Source organism: Hyperolius riggenbachi, chromosome 8, assembly GCF_040937935.1.
Source record: "Hyperolius riggenbachi isolate aHypRig1 chromosome 8, aHypRig1.pri, whole genome shotgun sequence".
Taxonomy (NCBI): Eukaryota; Metazoa; Chordata; class Amphibia; order Anura; family Hyperoliidae; genus Hyperolius; species Hyperolius riggenbachi.
Window position 1 is genome coordinate 163,423,004 of NC_090653.1, and position 14,534 is coordinate 163,437,537.

The following is a 14,534-nucleotide window of genomic DNA, read 5'->3' on the forward strand; positions in this document are numbered from 1 at the left end:
GTTGACATACTGCTTGATAGGAAAACTTTTATTGTGAGCAAAGGAAAATATCGAATTGCTTTTTTTGTGGCACTGACAGTAATTACATGTGGAAAACCCACAAGGATAGGAACCCACTGTGGCTAGCCATGTCGGGGTGCGGGAAGAGGAGGGAGACCGAAAAAGACTGGGTGAAAGGATGGACCCCAGTGTACGGGCCCTCCTGGCAGAAAAGCGACATCCTTTGTCCAGGATGGTTTTGAGTTTTGTATCCGGATACAGCACAGGAATATACTTTCTAATAATGCTTGTAATTTTATTAAACTCAAGGCTGTAGCCGGTGACAAAAGTGACCCGATCCTCTCCGGCCTCTCTCGCCACCCTATTCCTCAATAGATCTGAACGTGGTCTATGTGTACCCTTTTGGCGCCCCACAGTCAACTGTCTTCTAGTATAGCCTCTTTGTTTAAGTCTGGTCTCCACCAGGTTACACTCCTGTTCTAGATCAACTGGATCCGAGCAGTTGCGTGCAGCCCTGATGAATTCCCCCGTGGGGATAGCATTTAGGGTGTGTCTGGGGTGACACGAGTTGGCAAGCAGGATGGAATTGCCCGCAGTGGGTTTCCGAAAGGTACGGGTGATGACTGTGTGTGATGAGGGATTCCCTGTGAGAGTGAGATCCAAATAATCAATTTTGACCGGATCTGAGCTCATAGTGAATTTTAAATTAAAGTCATTGCTGTTGACATAAATTAGAAAATCCCCCAGGAGAGCGGGAGGGCCCCCCCACACCAAAAGTAAGTCGTCAATGAACATGCCATACCAAATGATGTGGGAGGCATAGGGGTTGTCATCCCCAAAAGATGCGGAGCTCCTCCCACCACCCCATGTAGAGGTTCGCAAGGGAGGGGGAAAATTTTGCTCCCATGGAAGCTCCGCACCTCTGGAGATAAAACCCCAAATCAAACATAAAATAATTGTGCGTGAGGAGGTACCCCACCGCCATCCTGAGGAAAGCCTGTAGGGGCTCGTCAAAGGAAGAATATTTACAGAGATGGAAATCCATGGCTTCCAAAGCTAAGTCATGTGGAATGGAGGAATAAAGTGATGTGACATCCATAGTCACCCACAGGAACCTGTCCTCCCAGGAAAAGCTGTCAAAGCTTGAGAGAACATGACGGGTGTCCTGCAGGTAACCCGGAAGTCTAGTGACAAGGGGCTGTAGATGTGCATCGACCCACTCACCCAGACGCTCACCCACGGAGCCAATCCCGGCCACAATTGGCCGGTCCCGCGGGGGAACGTCCGGTTTATGGATCTTCGGGAGATGGTGGAAGACGGGCACAACCGGGTGCAATGGATACAAGAACTCTGACATCCGTTTGGTTAGTACACCCGTGCTGTGCCCGAGGTCCAGCAGCACCCGAAGATCCTGCAGGAAATCCTGTGTGGGATCCCGGAGTAAGGGCCGATACACATCCACATCCCTCAATTGTCTGAGGGCTTCCGCTCTGTAGTCCAACGCATCCTGGACATACAGTGGCTTGCAAAAGTATTCGGCCCCCTTGAAGTTTTCCACATTTTATCACATTACTGCCACAAACATGAATCAATTTTATTGGAATTCCATGTGAATGACCAATACAAAGTGGTGTACACGTGAGAAGTGAAATGAAAATCATACATGATTCCAAACATTTTTTACAAATAAATAACTGCAAAGTGGTGTGTGCGTAATTATTCAGCCCCCTTTGGTCTGAGTGCAGTCAGTTGCCTATAGACATTGCCTGATGACTAAATGGAGTGCACCTGTGTGTAATCTAATGTCAGTACAAATACAGCTGCTCTGTGACGGCCTCAGAGGTTATCTGAGGGCTGGTGCACACCGAGCGGCTTTTTCAGCGTTTCGGATACGCTTGGTCAATGTATCTCAATGGTTTGGTTCACACCAGAGCGGGAGGCGTTTTGCAGAAACGCATACTCCCGGGGTGAGGCATTTTTTGGATTGCGGATGCGTTTCTGCCTCAATGTTAAGTATAGGAAGAACGCAAACCGCTCTGAAAAACACCTGTTCAGAGCGGTTTTGCCGGTGTTTTTGTTACAGAAGCTGTTCAGTAACAGCTTTACTGTAACAATATATGAAATCTACTACACTAAAACCGCTACACAAAACCGCAAAACGCTAGCTGAAACGCTACAGAAAAATAAGAAAAAGCGTTTCAAAATCTGCTAGCATTTTGCGGATCTGCTAGCGGGTTTTGGTGTGCACCAGGCCATAGAGAATATTGGGAGCAACAACACCATGAAGTCTAAAGAACACACCAGATAGGTCAGGGATAACATTATTGAGAAATTTAAAGCAGGCTTTGGCTACAAAAAGATTTCCAAAGCCTTGAACATCCCACAGAACACTGTTCAAGCAATCATTCAGAAATGGAAGGAGTATGGCACGACTGTAAACCTACCAAGACAAGGCCGTCCACCTAAACTCACAGGCCGAACAAGGAGAGCGCTGATCAGAAATGCAGTCAAGAGGCATGGTGACTCTGGACGAGCTGCAGAGATCTACAGCTCAGGTGGGGGAATCTGTCCATAGGACAACTATTAGTCGTGCACTGCACAAAGTTGTCCTTTATGGAAGAGTGGCAAGAAGAAAGCCATTGTTAACAGAAAAGCATAAAAAGACCCGTTTGCAGTTTGCCACAAGCCATGTAGGGGACAAAGTGGAGAAGGCAAAAAGGAACTTTTTGGCCAAAATGCAAAATGCTATATGTGGCGGAAAACTAACACTGCACATCACTCTGAACACACCATCACCACTGTCAAATATGGTGGTGACAGCATCATGCTCTGGGGGTGTTTCTCTTCAGCAGGGACAGAGAAGCTGGTCAGAGTTGATGGGAAGATGAATGGAGCCAAACTGTCATGATCGCTTCTGCAGCATGTACTGCTGGCTGCAGAGGTGCTGCAGCCAAGTAGTTCTGATTCCTTCACATGCATTTGCTAGCATAGCATTGCTTGTGATAGTCTGTCAGCTAGGGAATGGTGGTCAAGCCAGCCTGCTTGTGACTGATTACCATTCACCTGTGTGGAGATTTGCATCTCTGCTTTCATTGGATGACTTCAGTATAAAGGTTTGCTTCCTGCAGGTGTGCCCAGCCCATCATAGTTTCAGTCTGACAAAGCTGTGATACCTGTCTTTATTGTATAACGGACATTTTGTTCTAAATTAGCTCCATTTGGTGATATATGAACAATTTGTGTTAGAAGAAGGTCACATGATGTGTACGTGCTCAGGGACACTTGCTACTCTTGAACATGTCATAATAGTAGATTTACCGTTATTTTGCAATGTCCTAGCTTCCTTGACTTTTAGTGGAAAAGGGGCCCCACGGACAGATTTAGACAAGTGATGTGTTGTCCAGACTGGACCACTTCCCCTTGTGACCTTAAACAGAAGGTTGAGTAAGAGAACAGTGGGTGGTGAAACTCATTATAATATGGGTGGAGAGTTCTAAGAATTAAATGTTAACTGCTTCATGTCTGCACTGATTATTGAACTGTGATTGGTTTTTGTAACACTGATGGACATCCTGAACTGCCCAGAGGCATGTATATTTTTGCATAACTGTAACTGATAAAAGTCGTTGTAACTAGTGAAATTGAGGCATTTGTCTCCTACACATGCCTCATCAACAAGCTTCTTGATGACAAATAAACGAGCCGTCCTTTTAAGAGGTGTGCCTTGAGTCATTACTGTCAGTATATAACTTTGACAGTTTTGGTGGAGAATGCCGGCAGTTAGAACTATAAATTGACTTTGTGGCACATCTCTGAAGGGATCCTTTTGATTTTGGGAGAGCGGAGACCGGGCTAGCATCAGCTCAGGGGTCCAAGTATTGGATCTTCACAGCGCTGTAAAAGGTGAGCTTTATTACCTTAAATCTGATATTGCACCCCTGTGCTGCTTACGAATTCATCCTCTGCTCGGCCGATATCTGATATGGATCTCCTTCTGACGGCTTCCTCCTAGAATGTGGTATGTTCTGGTATGTTTTATAACTTTTTTCTGTGTGCATACCGTGTCTTTTTGTTAACTAGCTTGCTGTTTGAAAAATATAGAGAATAAGCATAAGTGATATATTACTGTGCTGCTTACGAATTCATCCTCTGCTCGGCCGATATCTGATATGGATCTCCTTCTGACGGCTTCCTCCTAGAATGTGGTATGTTCTGGTATGTTTTATAACTTTTTTCTGTGTGCATACCGTGTCTTTTTGTTAACTAGCTTGCTGTTTGAAAAATATAGAGAATAAGCATAAGTGATATATTACTGTGCTGCAGTTTCTGATGTAAATGTGTGAATGACTCATGCCATTTGTGTTCTAAGCATCGCCTCAGGATACATACTGTTGAGACACTTCGGACATCCCTAATAGAACTTTAGAGCAAAATAGGATTCTTAAATAGTATCGCTGACTATCAGTAATGTTAGTAAATTAACATATAGGGACACGAAGTGTTCTCGGCAGGGTGTAATCTGAAAATAAGGTCAAACTGTGTTGTTCCTATCAAGTTTCTGTTGCATATAGTGAAAGTATTTTGTTGGTCAAGATATAAGTGCTTACACTTAGTGCTGATCATTGTGTTCACCAGTATAAGTTGGTGGGTCGTTTTCTCCTTTCCATTGATCACCTTAATAGCATAAAATATCAGTGATACATCGCGTTGGAAGGCATTTAGCCAGCCAGTCACTGTGGTGCGCTGGGGTGATGAATGGAGAGGAGGAGAGTGAATTTACCAGCTTTGTGTCCAGCTTGTACAACACTGTATAGGAAATTTTATACTTGTCCTGAGTGCCTAACACCGTTACGAAAAATATCTAGTCTTGTTGATTATTTGGTCAGAAGAAGAATAACCTGTGGTATCCCAAACACCTTTCTAGATAAACTTAAGCCAGTTGTGATAGAATCTTACAAGCCACCTGGCTCGCTGCAGCCACCAGTCAGCTATACATTTCCTTTGTATTCAGCGCCCTGGGAGTGCAGCGAATTAGGCATTAAATTTCGGCAAGTGCTGAATGCACCCTGGAACCTATCCAATCCTCAGATACCAGGAGAACAGGCACAGGACTCAGAAAGCTCAGAGGAACCTGACGAGTTTGAGAGTTTGCCAATAATTGCTCCCTGCCACCGCTCTATCCCACAGGTGCAGGAAAGTGTTGAGCGCTATCTAAGGGCTAGACGGGCTCAAATAATTCAAAAACCCGAAAATCTGTAAATATGAATTCTGCATAAATTACTCTGCATAAATTACTGGCTGAACTAGTGATGCCACTAGCAGGTTTCTTCCTTTGACTAAATGACCATAGAATATACACCCTATTCTGAGCAAGGCTGTGGTGTGTGGACTTATGGGTTTGCTGTAGCAGCCTGCGCTGTGGTGTTTCTAGTGGTGTCCTGGTGTTATTGTCGCTGGAGGGAGTTGTGTTGTCCTGATTTGGTTGAAGTATACGGAACCAGGGCTGAGTCAGAGAGAGCATTGAGGTTCGGTTTTGGTATCAGGGCATCAGGAGAGCAAACTCAGTGCCAATTCAGAGACGAGCCCAATCAGTTAGACTCGGTCAGTTGCCATTCAATAGAGGTTGTAGAGGGTGGTGTCGAGGTTAGTCCATCGGGAGGGGACCCTCTGTCAGACCAAGCCAGTGAAGGGTCCACTCAGCCAGATCTAAGTGCTTGTCACCCGCACAATTATTGCAGTTTGGATTTCTCAGGGTTGGCAATGTTCACCAGACCAATGCCTACTGGGCGACAGTAAAGGATCAGGTGACCTGTTGGGCAGCAAGGACAAACATAAAACCTTGCTGCTTGCCAGACCACGTGAGACAGTGTGACTATTGTGACTCCCTCTACTACGTGCTGGAGTGAGCACAATATTGCTGAATAACATCAGTAAAACCTTGCTGACCCTTGTGAAAATCAACAGAGGGGTGACCGGATTGGCTGACTCCAGTGTGCTTAGTGGTTCACACGGTAGCAACAGGGAGAGAACCTGTTGCTCAAATTGCTCCCAGGCGAAACCAGAGATTGGCCATCTCTGGTGTGAGAATTGCTTGGAATTCAAGGGGAACACATAGTCCATACTATGGGGAATTCAATTGCTCAGAAGCAAGCGTCAAATCGCGGTGAGCCGCAGCATTTGACGCCGCGAGAAGAGATGTGTAGCAAGTATGGACCGTGGGTCTCCCGATACTTGGAGGACTGGGAGCGATGGACTAACCAGAAATATGCCAGAAAGGGAACTTTTAAACCAAAGGTGTGGGAAAATTTGTGGGATGTCCACAGGGTAAGGATGACTCGCCCAAACGAGCGAGAAGCATGGAGTAGGTGGATGATGGAGGCGATTCGCCGATCCGAAGACGTCACCATCATGACAGTAAAACAATCAGGCACAGGAGGGTCACCACAGCTAGAAGATGAGGGGACTGAAGACACTGATGTGCTGGATATGGGAGCACACCAGGCTTGGACAGCACTTATGTCCGGGTCTTCTCGTAGGCGGACTGACAAGGCCGTGTCTCAGCATGTGAAACACAGAGCTGCTGCAGAAGCTCTTGATGACAGTGCTGACACACAGCCACCAGTTGATCTCACTAAGAAAGAGGAAGTACAGGCACACAGCGACAACAGACAGCTAACGCAGACCTCATTAGAGACAACACACAGTAGCAGTGACAGGCTGGCCCACATACAACCTGACAGAGAGAGAGATGACTCTACATCTGTATGCCAATCCTCGTTGTATTCAGGACTGACTAATGAGTTAAACAAACCCACAGCTCCTACACAGCTAAGGGAGGAAACACCACCACCAGCGTATGGAACAAGTAAAGTAGTAGGGAGTATTCCCCATGAATATACCCCAGCCCCATATGACAGGCCACTTCCCCTTCAGCATATGTTGAATGGTAGTCCATATTTGCCCCTTTGTGGGCGGATGCCAACTCATATTGATGGTGCTAGCAATTACCCCTGGCAATTTCAACTGTCACCCCTGGCTTACCCCTCATTTCCATCCCAGATAAGCAATGAATCTAGTTTCTGTCATGCTCCACTATCCTCACAATCCACTAGCATGGTGAGACTACCAAGCTTGCCATCACCTGGGTGGCAACAACATCTGAGCCACTACAACCCAGGAGGGGAGGTGGCACCCCCTCTCATTGATCTTGAATCTACACCCACACCCATCCCTGGGAATGGAGGTATGGAAATGGCCCACCCTGGTGGTCTAAGCGGCACCTTTCAAGGTACTTTACAGTTAAATCCAAATACAATCCCTTTAACACCGCAGCAACAGCCAGGCAACACCAACAGCCAGCCATGCAGGGTAAGTGACACTAACCCTTTTAAAAATGACATAAGTCTCCTTAATCAACCACAGATACAGCAAACTTCAAGTAGGCCAAGGAGCAGTGTCAACCTGTCACGATCTCCTGCTGCTCCTAGTTGGGAAAAGGGTCCTCAGTCACCTGAGCTTTTATTCCCCGTTAGAGAGCAAGTGCTATCAGATAATCAGGGTAACCAGACAGGTACTGTTAGACACCATATACCCTGGACTCCCGCAGAAATGAAGGGACTCCTGAGTACCATACCCCATCCAAGAACTGATCCAGCTAAGTTTGCAAAGGAAATAGTAGATACTCAGACATGCTACAAAGCTACATGGGGTGACATGTTCCAAATTATCAAACGAGTGTGTGGGGAGGGGGATCTTGAGGAAGTAGTCAGCAAAACATTTATACCAAGGGAGGTAGCACAGGACTCAAGTGAGGAAGGACACTTTTGGACAAGTGCCCTTGCCACATTGATCAAAACTGTTTACCCCCCTCAATCATGGTCCAATGTATCCTCTGTGACCCAAGCTGCAAATGAGGATTGCATGGCTTATTACAATAAGTTTAAACAAGCAATCGAATCAGCTGGGTGTAACATCACTAGTGAAGACCTTAAACCAGTGGTACTGCATAATTTCATGACAGGGCTGAAAGGTAAAATTCGAGAAAAATTGATGATTGCCAATCCAGATTGGAGAGACAAACCACTCTCCTCTTTGTTATCTCTGGCTACAGCCATAGAGAGAAACATACTGGATGCAGAGGGAAAAAAGCCTCAGAAAATTTGTATTGTAAGTGGAGGGGATGAATTGAGGGAGACACAAAGGGAGCCACCCCCACCCCGTAGGCGACCACGGGTGTGCTATAGATGTGGGGACCCAGGACATCTCATCAAACAGTGTAACTACACACCTCAGGGAAAACGTAACATGACACAGAAGAATAAGGACACTGACATAGTGCCCGACTCTTCATCTGACTGACTAACCGCTCTGCCTGTCATTTCCACCACAGGCAAAGGAAATGCTTATGTGGAAATGAAGCTTAATGACCAAACTGTAAATTGTCTTTTAGATACAGGAGCCTCACGATCAGTGCTGCGATCTAATGAAATTGAACTACCCATACAAGGGTCCACAAATGCTGTGGGACTAGGAGGTATTACATACCCATTGTTAGAAACAGTGCCCACAAAAATAGAAATTGGGCCTTTTCATACTGAAGCCTCCCTATTGTTGAGTGATTCTGTTCCCTGCAACTTGCTGGGCAAAGACTTACTCACCCAGATGAGAGCACAAATATCTTTCACCGAAAATGGAGTGGAAGTGACCATACCCTCAGTATCTGAAACACAGCTTGACCCTGTTAGAGAAACCTGGGATAGCATCATTGCCCTTTGTTCCCTAGTCCAGCGTACAGGAACAGAAGAAAGTTTACCAAGTGATTTGTCAGAAATAGTGAACCCTGAGGTATGGTCAAAGGAGGGAAAGATAGGATTCATGATAAACAGTTCGCCAGTTAAAATAAAATTGAAACCAAACTCAGCTATCCCGAGATTGCCCCAATATCCTTTAAAAATGGCTCAAATGGATGGGATCAGGGATCAAATAAAGCATTACCTCAAAGAAGGTATCTTGGTGAAGACTACTTCACCTGCACAGACCCCATTGTATCCGGTGAAGAAGAAAACTGGAATCCAGTACCGAATGGTTCAGGATTTACGCGCAGTAAATAAAATAATTCAAGAAGATACCCCTGTTGTCCCAAACCCACATACCATCTTGGGGAACATTAAGCCCTCCAACAGGTGTTTCACCGTAATCGATTTGAAAGATGCGTGTGCCACTGCACCCAGATAGCCAGTACCTTTTTGCTTTTGTTTTTGAGGGTCAGCAGTACACGTGGACCAGGCTGCCACAAGGTATGGTATCCAGCCCGAATGAATACAGTAGAGCAATGAGAGAATGCTTGGACAGGTGGGTTTGCCCAGAGGGAATTACACTTCTAAGTTATGTAGATGACATTTTGATCGGGGCAGATGATGAGGAAAAATGTATGCTTACAACCATGTCACTTCTTAATCACCTCGGAGAGGAAGGATGCAGAGTTTCTCCCTCTAAGTTGCAATACAACAAAGACAGGGTGATATTCCTTGGACATTGCATATCCCAAGGTAAAAAACACTTGACCCTAGACCGCAAGAAAGCCATACTGAGCTCAAGGATGCCTGAGAATGCTAGACAGCTCAGGGCCTTCCTGGGATTAGTGGGATTCTGCAGACAATGGATTCCAAACATGTCTGAAATATGCAAACCTCTCTACCAATCAGTAAATGTTCAGGGGAAGCTAGAACTCACAACAGAACAGCAGGTGGCAATTGAAACTTTAAAGAACCTAATCAGTGAAGCTCCTGCTTTAGGACTTCCTGATTACGCAAAAGGGTTCAAGTTGTTTTGCCATGAGTCGGGAGGGCAAGCATCAGGGGTCCTCACACAAGACCATGGGGGAAAGAATAAGCCAGTGGGCTACTTCAGTTGCCAATTGGATTCAGTAGTGGCGGCCATGGCACCATGTGTTAGGGCTGTGGCGGCTGCTGCTGAACTACTGTCAAAAACGGCAGACATCGTGCTAGGAAGCCCCCTTGAACTTCTAGTTCCCCATGAGGTTCATGCAGTGATGCAGAACTTGACCACCAAACATATGTCAACTGCCAGGTTGACCAAATATGAGTTGGCTTTGCTCACACCTTCAAACATTACAATCAAGAGGTGTGTGACTCTGAACCCTGCCACTTTACTACCTGAGACCATAGAGACCTTTATAGACAAGCACTATTGTGAAGAAATGATAGATGACTACTATGAGGAGGTAGGACGAGTGAAAGATACTCCCCTTGACCATGCAGACCTCACAGTTTTTATTGACGGGTCCCGATACTATTCAGAAGGGCAACCTGTTACAGGATACTCTGTGGTTACCAAAGATGATGTCCTTTTTCAAGGTAAGCTACCAAGCAGCTGTTCAGCTCAAGTAGCAGAACTAATGGCATTGATGCAGGCTTGCATCATTGGCAAAGGCCAAAGGTTAAATGTGTACTTGGACTCCAGGTATGGATACGGGATCTGTCATGATTTCGGTCAATTGTGGAGGATGAGAGGTTTCTTGACAACAAATGGTAAGCCTATCAAACACGCTGAATTAATCAAAAGGGTCTTGGAGTCTCTGTGGGGCCCAACGGAAGTGGCAGTAATAAAATGTGAGGCACACACAAAAGGTACAGATGAGATTTCATTAGGGAACAACAGAGCTGACATGGCGGCTAAGGATGCTGCCTTAAATGGCACCATGATTACAGAGATCTATGTGGTCAGCCCCCCACAAGGGGAAGGCGAGTACATAGATTTAACTGTTCTCAAAAACTTACAAACCCAGACTGAAAAACAGATGAGACAAAAATGGGAGGAACAAGGATGTAGTGAAATAGATGGCCTGTGGAGCCATGCAGATGGCAGATACTGTGCCCCTCCCACTTTGTATCACTACCTAGTGGAAGTGTCACATGGCCCATCACACTTGGCGAAGGATGCAATAATCAGCCTCATCACAAAATACTGGGTAGCCCCAGGAGTCTCCACAGTGGCAGAGAGAGTCTGTCAAACATGTGAAACATGTCAAAAACACAATCCTGGTAAGCTTGTCAAGACACCCACTAAACACTTGCCTAGGCCTCTATATCCATTCCAGAGGCTGCAAATTGACTATATCCAGTTGCCTAAGTGTCAGCAGTTCCAGTATGTGCTGGTATGTGTTGACATCTTCTCTGGCTGGGTGGAGGCATGGCCTGTTGCACAGGCCACAGCTTCTGCCACAGCGAAAAAGCTGTTACAAGAAATTGTGTGCAGATATGGAATATTTGAGACTCTGGAATCTGATAGGGGTACACATTTTACAGGACAAGTAATGACCGAAGTGCTGGAAGGGCTACAGGTGGAACAAAGATTTCACACTCCATACCATCCACAAGCATCAGGTAAGGTGGAGAGATACAATGGGATAATCAAAAACAGATTATCCAAAATATGTGAGAAAACTAAGCTTACATGGATACAGGCTTTGCCACTGGTCCTGAAATCAATGAGGCATACACCTAGGGGTCCAGAGAAACTCACCCCTTATGAAATTTTGTTTGGGAGACCAGCACCCACGGGTCTATTCTTCCCACAGGAAATGAAAATGATGCATTGCTCACTGAAAATGTATGTACAAGAGTTACATAATTTGCTTACAAAATTGCATGGACAAGTTTTCTCCTCTATTCCAGATCCTGAGTCCGATACAGGATCCCATTCACTGAAACCTGGAGACTGGGTGGTAGTAAAAAGATTCCAAAGGAAAGGGTTGGAAAGCAGGTTTGACGGACCTTACCAAGTCCTATTAACCACCTCTACTTCAGTAAAATTGGAAGGAAAAATTCCCTGGATCCATGCTTCTCATTGCAAGAAGATACGCAAAAGTGATTAATGCAAACATGCCACCAGGGGCATTTATGTTAGTCTGTCTTGCATGTTGTTTGTCATGTATATTCAAAGGTGCTGAGGGACAAACTACCTCTAGCCACCACCAGCAACCTTGGGTGCCACCAGCATCATATGGTAAGTGGGGGGTGAAACCACAAGGCTGGGATCCTGCCCACTTGCATAAGGTTGAGTGTAAACAAGGAAAACTAGTGCCAAGATATCCACTTTTTTACCGAGGGTATATGCATGTACACGGTACTAAGGGAATGAGTCCTACTAGCCTGCAATATTTTGAGCACGCTAGGCCAATTCATCCACCCCTGGTTATAGACACATACTGGCATACCTTGGACGAACTGTGTAATACTATGTACCACAGAATGATTCCTCCTTTTCAGGAGCATCTTAAAAAAGGGCTGGGTGGGAAACCAGAGATCACTTTCTTTTTGACATATGTTCAAGACAGACTTGTCCCTGACTGTGAGGCAGATGAGGACCCAGAAGTAGACACATGTACTATGCCAGGGATTTTTACTGCAGACACAGACAACTCAGATTCTGAGATACTTGACAGTGACGATTTAAAAGACTTATCTACTGATTTAGACAATGGGAGATCAGATGACTTGATGGTAGTAAGGTGTGAGAAAGACAGGTTACATCCTGAGGACCCAACAAGAGGAGGGTATGATGACTGGTATATAGTGTATGTGGTATATAATGTGGGTGAGACAAGACAATATAGGAAAATATTCTATGACCAACCTGAACCCGTGCAAGGTACTCTATTAAATAAATGTTATGATCCAGCAGATGGAATCATGGAGTTCTTGCTTACTCGAGCCCCTGAGTACTTTGGAACAGTAGATCCACTTACATACCTGACTCAAGAGAGAATTATATTTGGACTCAACTGCAGTATAGTCCAACAGGCCACCTGGTACACACATAATGAGAAAGTTAGACTTAATGCATATGCAAGCACCCTGGTGTTGCACGTACAAACAGATGCTAGAAATAAGAAATTTGAGCATATCACTCCAAAAGAAGGTGTAACAGTACGACAGTATATGATGAGGATCATGAGAGAAGCCTGTACATCAGACATTGAGGGTCACTATATTATTGACACAGCACATTGGGCATCTAACCAATCTCTTGTCTTTAATGGACCAAACCCGTGGAAATGGGAGGTACTGTGTAATGGAATAGACACACCAAAGGTAAATGAATGGATGTATGGGGTTCCCATGTCTGAAGGATTGAGAGGATTGTATCACACCACAGACTGGAAAGACCCTCATGGCTATGAGTTAGATTTGGATTTAAACTTGGATGGACCATTTGTTTGGCCTTTCTGCGACGAATCAGATGAAGGATGCTGGACTTTTACTCAATCTGTTCAGTTGAACAGAGAAAGTCCAGTCCCTGGTGTGAACAATCCATCAATAAATAAACGAGGGTGGTATACATGGGAAGGGAGAGGCCAGGTATGTGCAACTATAGTCCGGGTGGAAAGAGAAAAGGATGTTGTGGTCCCTGTAAAAATGAATCCAAATATATGTAAAGTCCCAGCTGTCAAAATGGCAGACCTAATAGTCCCTCAACTGGCCTCACCTTGGGCAGTATTGTTGGATACAAAGTTTGTTTTGTACACGTGGAGAGTAACATTAACTGATTTTAGGGTAGATATGTGGGACAAGAGGTGTGGTGTATATATTAAAAATCAGATCTACATGTTAAAAGGATGGTTGGAATCGGGGTATAGTCACCATAAGTCTAAAAGGGATTTGATGGATAAAGCTCTGGGGGCAGGAGGTCTTGGTCTAGGGGCCTTAAATACTATGGATTTAGAAGTATTAAGAAATAAACTTGGAGGGCTGGCTCAACATGTAGGAGAGGGAGTGAAAACTCAGTTAGATATAAATCATGTGTTAGAAAATCTACAACATGATCACATTGATGCTACAGCCTCACTGTCAGAGGTAATGAAGCAGAAATTTAAAGGGCTAGTAGCAGGTCTGGTTAAACAACAGGAAGAAGTCCAATTAGCATTATCTTGTACACAGGTTCAATCTGAACTATCACAGGATCTAAAGCTAATGATAACCTCACTGCATGCTGGTCACTTTCCCATAAATCTGCGTAGACAAGCTGAGAGATCTGTTCCTAAATTTGCAATGACGCATGAAAAATGGTGGCTTACTCAATTCCATGGGTGTCAAAACCTCACATGCACTATTTCTTCTTTAGTGCCAGTTGCAGGTGAGGAGCATCAAGCTTATACAGTGGTAAATTTGGGTTCTGTTTTGTCAGCAGGTGTAGTTTTGCTTCCCAGAGTAAACCATGACATAATGATTTATGAAGAAGGTGAGCCCAGGTTGTTAGACACAGATGGGTGTTGGAGAAAGGAAAATGTACTGTTATGTCAAGGACAGCAAAACAGGATTATAAGGCAACAATGTTGGGATGAGGAAGGATCATGCTTGATGGATGCAAAAGAGAAGATGCCGAGCCGGATGAAGTACCTAGGGCAGGGTTATTGGTGCTGGTATCAAATGGAGAATGCCACCTCTTATGCAGTATATACATTCAATTGTACTCAGAGTGGAACACTGACCAGAGGGGTGTACTGTACCACT